Source organism: Lathyrus oleraceus, chromosome 1 (genome assembly GCF_024323335.1).
Source record: "Lathyrus oleraceus cultivar Zhongwan6 chromosome 1, CAAS_Psat_ZW6_1.0, whole genome shotgun sequence".
NCBI lineage: Eukaryota > Viridiplantae > Streptophyta > Magnoliopsida > Fabales > Fabaceae > Lathyrus > Lathyrus oleraceus.
The window spans coordinates 144167135-144178573 of record NC_066579.1 but is presented as its reverse complement, the minus strand read 5'-3'; positions in this window follow the sequence as shown (position 1 = coordinate 144178573).

The window sequence follows — 11439 nt, the reverse complement described above, 5'->3', positions numbered from 1 at the left end:
CAAATCCCTGTTAGCTCTATTGTGGGGCATCCCCAGTAGAGTGTTGTTTGAGCCCTATCGTGGGGCATCCCCAGCAAGTTTGCTGTTTCGGACATTATTGTGGGGCAGCTCCCCTAGCAGAGTGTTTACCGAAGACTTCCGCTTTCGCCTCTCCAGCAGAGCAGTCTTCATCTCTCCCTAGCATGGGTGCTTTTCTTGGAAGATTCAGTATTTTGCAAATTAACATCCCAGTACTCCATCATGTCCCTCAGATAGATTCCCCAGCGGAGTTGTGACTGTTTTCCAAGTCTGAAGCTGTCTTCCCAGCAGGGGTTGTGTTGATGGTTTTTCCCCAGCAAGGTTTGTCTTTCCCCAGCAGGATGGAAGTTGACATGGTTATAGGATCCCCAGCACAGTTCCTGGAGTTCCCCGGTGTTGTCTCTGAAGGAGACGTGTGTTTATGCATTCAGCATTTAGATAAGCATAGCATATTGCATCATTAGTGCATAGCATTTCCACGATCATGGGGCATTGTGTAAAACAAGAAAAACTCATGCATCAACATAGCAAGCATATCCATTAGCCCTAGGCCGTGGCGACCAGCCGAGGTTGGGTTGTTGGAAAGAGTTTAGCATCGCGCCATTGGATCGGCTTCAGGATTGGTTTCATCAGCATGGTTGAGAGGTTGGCGTTTTCCCAACAAGTGATTCCTCAGTCGAGTGGGTATCCCCAGCAGTGTTACTCCCCAATTGTTAGCATCTTGCCAGCTTGGGTCTTTTTTCCTTAAGCAGATATGGGTGTGTCTGATCTCTCCATGTAGAGTCTACCCCTTAAGCAGAAAGTGTCAATCTTTTCCTGCCATTTCCCCACTGAGATACATCCTCGTGGATGACGGTTGCTTCCGTTCCCTCCCTAATGGGATGGGTTTTCCCTATTGAGTTCTTTCCTCATTAGGATGAGTCTTGATTCAGTCTGCCTTTTTGGATCGATCCTAAATTGGCTTCTTGTTGACTATCTCTTGTGCTGCCCTGGGGCATAAATGAATAGTCGCTCACTAACCGGCACTCATTCATTTCATCCTCAGCGGAATTTGTTGGCTTCTACCCACTACCCGGTAGTTGTAAGTCCTATCGTCGTGGTTTTCTACCTAGAAGCCGGTAGTTGTAAAATCCCACTTTCACCCCCTAGTAGAGGTAACCTTTGTGGTTCATTCTGTTTGTTGGCTTCTACCTACGAACCGGTAGTTGTAAGTCCTATCTTTGTGGTTTTCTACCTACAAGCTGGTAGTTGTAAAATCCCACTTTCATCCCCTTGGTGGAATTAACCCCTTGTGCTCATCCCGATGATGACTGGTTACTTTTCCATTGGCCTCTACCTACAACCCGGTTATGGATAATCTTCCATGCGAGCATATTATCTACGTTTTGACGGCTATAGATAATATGTCTTATGTTTTTCCCGGTATTCAGACCGAAGGAGTTTCCGACGATCAGGTCGATGTACTCATGGCACTCAGGCCAATTTTCCGGTATTCAGACCGAAGGAGTTTCCGACGATCAGGTCGATGTACTCATGGCACTCAGGCCAATTTTCCGGTATTCAGACCGAAGGAGTTTCCGACGATCAGGTCGATGTACTCATGGCACTCAGGCCAATTTTCCGGTATTCAGACCGAAGGAGTTTCCGACGATCAGGTCGATGTACTCATGGCACTCAGGCCAATTTTCCGGTATTCAGACCGAAGGAGTTTCCGACGATCAGGTCGATGTACTCATGGCACTCAGGCCAATTTTCCGGTATTTAGACCGAAGGAGTTTCCGACGATCAGGTCGATGTACTCATGGCACTCAGGCCAATTTCCCGGTATTCAGACCGAAGGAGTTTCCGACGATCAGGTCGATGTACTCATGGCACTCAGGCCAATTTTCCGGTATTCAGACCGAGGTGGCGTTCAGGCCAATCCGATTTTTCGAATCGAAGAAGTATTCTCCTCTCCGTTGGTGTCGATAAACGTCGAGTTTTTCCCGATCATCCGTTGATGATTTGGTTGTGTTCACTCTCCCCAGTAGAGTTTCCTCCTCTCCGTTGGTGTCGATAAACGTCGAGTTTTTCCTATTCGTCCTATGACGTCTAGTTGTACCTGTCCCCACGTGGATTTACCTCTCCGTTGGTCTTGGTAAACGTTGAGTTTTTCCCATTTCGTCCGTTGACGTATGGTTGTATCCCCTCCATTCATTCATTAATGTTTGGTTACCTCTCCGTTGGTGTCGATAAACGTCGAGTTTTTCCTAGTCATCCGATGATGTCTAGTTGTTCACTCTCCCCAGTAGAGTTTCCTCCTCTCCGTTGGTGTCGATAAACGTCGAGTTTTTCCTAGTCATCCGATGATGTCTAGTTGTACCCCTCTCCATGCAGAGTTACCTCTCCGTTGGTTTCGATAAACGTCGAGTTTTTCCTATTCGTCCTATGACGTCTAGTTGTACCTGTCCCCATGTGGATTTACCTCTCCGTTGGTCTTGGTAAACGTTGAGTTTTTCCCATTTCGTCCGGTGACGTATGGTTGCATCTCTTCCAGTCATTCATTAATGTTTGGTTACCTCTCCGTTGGTCTTGGTAAACGTTGAGTTTTTCCCATTTCGTCCGGTGACGTATGGTTGCACCTTTTCCAGTCATTCATTAATGTCCGGTTACCTCTCCGTTGGTCTTGGTAAACGTTGAGTTTTTCCTAGTTGTCCGTTGGCATCTAGTTGTGATTTTCTTTTCCCATTCATCGTCGTTGCGATGTCTGGATGTGGCCGTACCCTTTGAAAACCAAAAAACAAAACAAAATACCCAGTAATAAATATCAAGTCCCAGTGAACGTTTCCATTGGTGGATCCCTGTTGTGCAAATTCTACGGTTCTTGGTATTCAATCCCTGTTTACCCTGAAAGTCTGACAGCCGTCGCTCTCATCCGTTCGGGTTCCCAGCTGATTGAATAGGGGCAGCTGTAGCACCTCAAATTTGCACCTATCATTGTACATACATTTTCATATTAGGTCATAGCATATCATGGTCCATTGCATAGCATTGCATTGCCCCTTTTGCCTCAAGTGCAAGCCAATTAAGGAATTAGGTCAAACTGGTCAGGAGATCAGTCAGTCAAGCAAGCAAGCACAAATTCCATTGAGCCAAGGCCCTAGGGTTGGTCCAACATGTTCACATGACTGGGGGGGTCCATTTGAAGTGTTTTGGTCAAGGGTTGGATGTTCAGAAGCCATCAGTTAGTGCACAATCAGGCAGAAACCCTAAAAGTCAACTATTGGTCAACTGTCCATTTAACCAGTGATTTGATGATGGAAATTGGTTTGAGAGGTCTCATTCATGTCCAAATAGTCTTCATATATCATTTCAAACACCATCATGGAAGAATTTGAAGCCAAATCAAAAGTTTCCAAAAATGGAAACTGGACCTGTAACTGAAACTTACCAAAAATGGAAAGTCTTGATCCTCAAACTTACATCATGATACAAGCTTCAAATGAATTTTTTCCCAACATGAAAGTTGAAGATCTTGTTCTCCCATTTCCAAAAAGTCCAAGAACTCTCAATTCCCATGTGTGGTTGGCAAGTTATGATCGAATCGATTTCAGAAAATCTTGAACTTCAAAAGGCCATATCTCTCAAACCGTTTGGCCAATTTTGGTGGGGTTTTTTCCTACAAGTCACATTTGATCCCCTCTTTCCAAAAATATAAATTTCATGAGCCAAAACCTTGCCAATCAAAATGGCATTTTTGAACCTAGCATATGTGAAATTCAAGTTTGACCAATGGTTGACCTTTTGATTTAATCATCTTTAAACCATTTGGCCAATTAAAATAGTTCAGAAATATGGTTTTGGACATGTTTGCAAGCTCATTTCATGAAGTACATAGCCCATGCCAAGTTGCTTGGAATTTTGGAAGAAAGTACCATTTCACCATATCCATCCATACTCCCATGGACCATACTTGGTACTCTAGAGCAGCAGAGTTTACTCATCTGTTTCTGTCATGGCCAGACCTTAATAGCAGCCCACATTGCACATAAAATGACTGTTCCTAAAAAACTTCATTCACCTTGCTTTGGCATTTGAGAAGAAAAGCTGTCAAGACTCCAAAGAAAAGAGCCATGCCTTGTACTGTCCAGCAGACTTTGATCATCATTTTCTGTCAAACCAATCCTAATAGCAGGCACATAAACCACATTGGACAGCACAAACCAAGGGAACTTCATTCATTGAAAATCACTTTGGCCATTCTTTAGAAAACCTGTCAAACTGTCAAGAGAAAGCATGGCAAACAATACCAAACAGCAGACCTTATGCATGATTCTTCTGTCATTTTGAAATTCAATGGCAGCCACACAAACCATTTTGGGCTTAGGCAGAAAAACCTACTTCACTCATTTTCCCTAGAACATCATCTGGGATGCATTTCTTTTTTCTGTCCAAAAACTCACAAAGGAAACCAACCCTGCCTTGCCAACCAACAGCAGCCAACATAACACAACAACACATCCAACTTCACACTCTCTCAAGCTTCATGTGTGTGCATTCCAAAACTCTGTCCAAAACACCCTAAGAACCAAACCCTGCAGGACCAAAAGCAACACAAGACAGCAGAGGATATGATTATTTCCTGTCATTGTGAACCTTACTAGCTGCAAGAAAACCAACCAAATTCACTCATTCTCCAAAAAACTCACTCATTAGCATTTGCTCCAAAACCAGTCAAAAACTTCCAAGGGAACGAAACCTGGCCATTGCTTTTCACCATCTTTTCATCATGTTGAACCACTAGTTGCAGCCTACAAAACACATAACAAAAAACACTTGTGCTCTCATTCATAAAACACTTCATGCTTTGCATTTCCCAATTTTCTGTCAAAACTCCAAAGTCACCAAGCCTTGCTTTGCCCTGAACACAATCCAAGCACCCTTTTGAAACTGCTAGCAGCCATTTTGGAAAAGAAAAAGCAGTAAAAAACTCATATTATCAAAAAGCCATTTTCTGCATTTTTGCATTTTTCTTGAAGAAACATCAAAGAACCCTAGCCATACATATTTGTGCCATCATTCATAACCATAATGGAGGCTATTGCAAGCAAGAAGAGGCAGCTGTAGAGCCATGTTCATGGACTGTTGTGGACAAGCCTCATCAATGACAGAAATTGTTTGAGCTCACTCCAAGCCATTGCAAGCCAAACAACCTTCATCATTCATCATTTGGGACCCTAAGGTGCAACTGTTTCACTTCAACAACACCAAACAACAACTGAATCTCTACTGTCCATCAAATTTGGTAAAAATTCAATCTCCCTATTTTGTGAAATTAGTGCATGCTTAGTGTAGGTCTATCCATGCTGATTGTCATGATGCTTTTACTTTTTGAAATGGCTGCTTATTCATGAAGATATATCGTTTTGAAGTTTGGTGTTAAGATTTGTTTTTGTTCGATTCATGAGCATGTTGGTGTTCTATTGAAAATCAAGGCTGGATTCATGTTGTATGTTGTTTGATGATCACAATGGTATGGTCAATTGAGATTTCTGGGCATCTTTTAAAAATCACGATTTGGGATGGTGATGAACAGTGGTAAAACCCTAATTTTCTTCAAGCTGCCCAGATTTCTTCCTCTCTTTCACGTGTGCATGGCCTTGCAATATCATCAACCAATCAAAACATTTCCTTGCAATGGCCAAAACGGCATCGTTTAGATTAGTGGCGCAAATAATTACGACATTGCCATTCTCCTTTAATTAATCCATTTTATTCCATTTTAATTTCACATTTTATTTCATTTTGTTCCACAATCTTCCAAAAATCATTGTGCCTTCAATTTTGATCCTAAAATCATGGATTTTTTTTGTGTTGCCTCCCTCATGATCTCTAGTATTTTATCATTATTTTTCCAGAATTTTTGGATGAGTGGTTTTTAAATGGTGCTAGGGTTTGTGACATGTGACCAATTTTTGTACACTTTGCCAAATCAATTGTGAAATGATGAGAATGTATCCAATGGCTCCCAAATTTTTTGTGCTTAAACTAGACACACTCATGGTGATTTTGGTGTAAAGTTTGTGAATTTATCATTTGTGGTTTGTGAGTTATGATTTTTTGAATTAGGGTGTGACAATTTGTGTCACACCATTGATGTCCAACTTCATGATTTTCATTACCATGCTTCTTGACCTCCAATTGATCTGATTTTTTGCATGAACCTACTCTTGTATGTTTAGTTTACATGTGAATTTTCTTGGAATTATTTGTGCCATTTTCCTAATTGTTTGAGATTTTCTCCCCTGCCTAGTCAAATGTTGACTTTTTGTGACACATGTTCCCATTTCATTTGTGAAATTCTCATACTTTATTATATGGACATGAAATTTTACATGAGATAACTAGACATCCTCATCTTTGCCATGGTTTTAGTCCCATTCATTTATCATACACCATCTCTGATTTATGATTTTTCTAAGTTGATGCATGTTTGGTTGACTTCATTGAGCATGTTCAAAATTGCTTTGACTTTCTGATTTTCATTGACTGCCTTCCACTTGTCCAAATGGGATGAAATTTGACATGCTTACCATGCTGTGGATTGTGATTGATCATGATTTATTTGATGATTTTTGGAAATGTTTAGGATTGCTTTTGATTCAAGTCTTGTTGTTGACTTCTATGAGCTTCTAAATGCCATGTTTTGACCTAGTTTGTTCTTGAAATGATGATGATGATTGATATGACTGTGAACCCAATTGAGTTTGTTTCTTGAGGGTTTAAACTTGACTTTGATTGGATATCCCTTGCTGTTTTAACTTTCTCATTCTCTTTTGACCCTAGGCTTGTCCTAGTGGTCCTGTTACTCACTTTTGAGCTTGTGTTTTCAGGTTGACCAACAAATGGCCATTGAGACCAATTCTTTTTGATTGAGCTTGCCTAAATACCATGACTAACTTGTTTGTTTTGTAGGTAGCTTGGCTCACATGCCTTAAGCTTTGTGCCTTGCACATTCACTTGCTTGTGTTGACTGGTTGATGTCTGTTTCATTTTGACTTAACTTTGACTTGTATACTAATGTCTGCTTGACTATTTCAGGTACTTTAGTTGCTTTTAGTTCCTTGTGAACTTTTGCTTTGCTTTGCTTGTATAAGCAATTTGCATTGAGGTATGTCTCTTTTACTTCATGTAGTCTGGAAGACCTGGCCTGTTACTTGGCCAGGCAACTGTCTGAAGTCCTCCTTAAGAGGCAATGTTTGTGACTGTTTACTTTTGTCCTTGTATAGAGTCAAAGTCCTCCTAAGTGAAGAGGCAATTGGTGGAAGGTAGGGATATGCAATCTATCCCCCACTATTCAGTGTGTCATCTGTTTTGCTCACACCACTGTGTTGATGCATTACAGATACAAACCCAAGATCTTGTGCAATTGCACAGTTGAGTCAGTTTTAAATGTGTAGAAGGGTTCCCACTTTCTGAACCCACACATTCTTGTCTTAAGCTCTCCCAGGCCAGGGATAAGAGCTGTGAAGTCTTATCTTCACTCACCTTTCATCTGCTTCACCTTAGCCCCTCAATGGCAAGGTTAAGAGCAACATTTACCCAGTTCCAGAGGTTTGTTTGTTGAGGTTGATATGACCCCTCGACTAAAACCTAGCCTTGTTTGAGCCACTTGCCTGTGTATAGTGTGTGCTATCTGTGCTTGTAGGATTGTTTGACTTGCTTCCTGTGCAAGTTAGGTTTAGTTTAGACTTGCTTCCTGTGCAAGTAGGTTTTGCTTGGCTTGCTCCCTGTGCAAGTTAAGTGTGTGTGTGGCTTGCTTCCTGTGCAAGTCATGTCTAGGATAGGCTGGCTCCCTGTGCCAGTTAGCTAGAAACCTTAACTTAGGGATGAATTTGCATGATAACATCTAGGCTCGAGTCGTAGTCTCCCTAGTTGTGTCTCCCTCTGTTATCTGGTTAGGCTAGTCCTTTATCCCTCCGTAGGGGAACTACATCGCCCTGATCTTCATACCAGATGAAGTATGTAGGCAGGAGATTGAGCTGATCTCTCCGGGCGCCCTTTTTCTTTTTTGTGTGTGTTGTTTGACAGTTGCTAGGCTCGAGTGCCTGACTCCTTAGCAATTTGTCGCCTGTGTCTTTGTTTTGTGTTGTTGTGTGCTTGGAAGCGGATGTAAGTCCATCGAGTGGCAGTTAGGTTCCAGTGTGCGTGTGTTTTGGTTCGGATGCTGATGTAAGCCCAGTGATTGGCATTCAGGCTCCACGTTTGCCTTCTTGTGTGTGTTTTGGTTCGGATGCTGACATAAGTCCAGTGATTGGCAGTCGGGCTCCACGTTTGCCTTTGCCTGTGTTTGTTTGTGTGCGTGTCAGCCGAGCTACGAATGCTCTGATTCTTCTCTCGTCCGAGAAGATACGTATGCATAGGATGTGACATCCTAGCGAGCATGTGTCGTTTCCCCAGTTCGAACTACTTCGACTCTGATGTCTATGCCTGATAGACTAAGTAGGCCCAGGATGCGGTATCCTGCCGAGTCAGTTTCAGTCAGTCTCTTTCGTCTCTTTCAGCCAGTGTGTGTGAGTATTTGAGCAGTGTTTAGCAACCATTTATCCTTCCTTTTGTGCGTGGATCCCGTAGAGTACTACGGATGCGTAGGGGTGCTAATACCTTCCCTTCGCATAACCGACTCCCGAACCCATTCTCTTTGGTCGCGAGACCATGTTCTTTCCAGGTTTACTCTGAGCGTTTCCTTTCCCTCTTTTGGGATAAATAACGCACGGTGGCGGCTCTGTTGTTCTTTCTTTTCCCGCCGGTTTTTCGCGTGATGCGTCACCTATAAGGTTTTGGGAGTGACAGTCACTTGCCTTCCTATTTTTGTGTTTGCAGTCACACGACTTTGTTCTTGCTGAGGATTTTTGTTTTTGATTCCTCTTCTGCTTTTTTTTTTTGTTTTTCTACTTCCCTAATTTTGCCTGGACTGGTTTTTTGCTTATAGTCCATCGGAATACCCTAATTTTTGCCTAAGCCATTTGTTTTCAAGTTTCGACTTAGCGGGTTTTTTTCTCTCTCTATTTTTTTAGAGTTTTTTTATGGAACAAATCGTGTGACGTTTGTTTATTTGATTTGAAAGGATTTGTGATTGTCTCACTTTTTTTGTTGGCGAGGGACAACCACTGGATTTGTGATTTCGACCTCTCGTGAGGGAAATGATATGGTTGTCTTTTAGACAAGACACTCCCCAGAATATGGTTGATTCTCAAATGGGACACTCCCTACTTTGTCTTTTAAGAATTGAACGCGTGGTCAAATTAGCTGAAGACTACCCTGCCCCGGGTTTAAGATGCGAGTTTTTTTTGCTTTGAAGAAAACTCCTACTTCTAGGCTAAAAGGGGTTGATTATGGATTATCATCCTTATACCTCCAGTGTTTGGGGATTTGAAGCAATGCCTTACATCATCAGCAAGGTGTTTATTCAAAAGCATACATGCAATGAGCTATTGTACCTTATATTTATCATTCTCCTTCTAAGTTTCGTTTTTAAACAAAAGTAAGATAAGAGTGAACACGATTGGATTGACTTAAAACATGCATACTCATTTCATTGTTGCAAAAAAACAAGTTTTTAAGAGTGAATATTACAATGACAAGCAAGAAAGTTACACATGAAAACAAATGAATGATAACGTAATTGCTGGCGTGATTAACCTTGTTTCAACCATAGACCGGTGTCATCATGCTTGTAGGAACTTATGTATGATAGTCCTCAAGGAGGCTCTTATTCAGCTTCTTGTTCCTCATCCATTATCACTGGTTATGGCATTGTAGAAGTCCCTTCATGTGGCAGCAAGAGGTTGCTCAGTATATCCAGGCCGTTTGGTGTGAACACGATAGCCTTTGAATCAATCAGTTCCTGGACCTTGTATTTGAAGGCCTTACAACTCTCGATCGAGTGTCCGGGTGCTCCTGAGTGGAACTCACACCTAGCATTCATGTCGTAGTTCAAGGGAAGAGGTGTTGGAGGAGGTCCTAGTACCCTTAACTGCACCAATGATTTGTTGAGAAAAAGAGGGAGAATTCGACTGTACAACATAGGAATCAGGTCAAACTGTTTCTCCGGCCTCTTTGATTTTTCCTGAACTTTTTGAGCATAAGAGTTTTGCCTTCCACTTGAGTACCAATTCTGATTCTGCATTTGGTTCCCCAGAGCTAGCTGAGGAACAAACACTGGCTGTTGATTAAGAAACCTCAGCAGTTCGGGTTAGGGACGGTATCCCTGAGGCAACTCATGATGTAAGGTGGAGCCGGACAGAGGCATAGGGGAGACCATTTCCATCCTGGAGGTTGGTGTAGGATTTCATTCCTTTTTCAATAGTGTTTGCAAGATTTCCATAATCAAGCTCATTTGAGTCTTTAGTTGGATGATCTCTTCTTTCAATGTAGTTTGGCCGTGTTGGAGTTCTTCCATAGTGGCTTGAGACATGCTTCTAGTTCTAAGCGTACGTCGGGAAATCAGCTAGTGGGGTAGAAACAGAAGGTGGTATAAGGTTTTGCTTATGAGATGCAGATGATGCATGAATGCGATGTTTATTTATGAATGAATGAGTGAGAAGATTTCCACAGGTTTTTAGGCATGGGTTCATGGTTTTGGACCATCGTGACGAAGCATGGAGTTAATAATGATTGCTTAGTAAACCAAGGTTCTCGCTTTCTGTGATCTAAGGCTTTTGAAAAATTGGGTGTAAGACATTGCCCCTAGAGTCATGGACTTCCTTGACTGTCATCCACTTATGTCAATTTACTTGCCAGCCGACTGCTCCATCAAAGTCATCTACTCTAAGTGAGATCTTCATATCGACCCTTACGAGGAAGGCACCTCGGTGGCCTATACTACGCGACTATCGGTCTAGGCTAGCCATAGTTTTAAAGGTTCTAAAAGGGGTTGTCATACCCAAAATTTGCCCGTTAATATTACAAGGCATTTTTAAGGCACCCTAACTTATCTTTCAAGGCATTGACCTTAAAAAGAACAAAGACCCAGCACACAGATGATTAAATCCAGAAAATGGCCTAAACTGGCTTGCTCGCTAGGCGAGCAATTCCTTCGCCTAGCGAACCCTTCGCTATGCCACTCGCCTAGCGAAGCTTGCGAATATCAGAAAATTCTGGGCTTCATTCTGAGCCCATTAGGTCACAAAAAGAGCATTATAAATACCACCATTTCAGTCAGAAAAGGGGAGAACAAAAACGGGAGAGAAAGGGAAACACTCACAGAAAGGAAACCCTGAAGGCTAACCCAGAGAATTCAGAGCAACCCTAAAGGAAACCCTGAAGGAAACTCATCTGCACCAAGGTTGCCTCCGCCCAACTCAATCCAACCGGCCAATTCAAGGTTGCAATTCAGTTGCAAACAGGTTTGCCTTACTATTACCGCTTTATGTTCTTAAT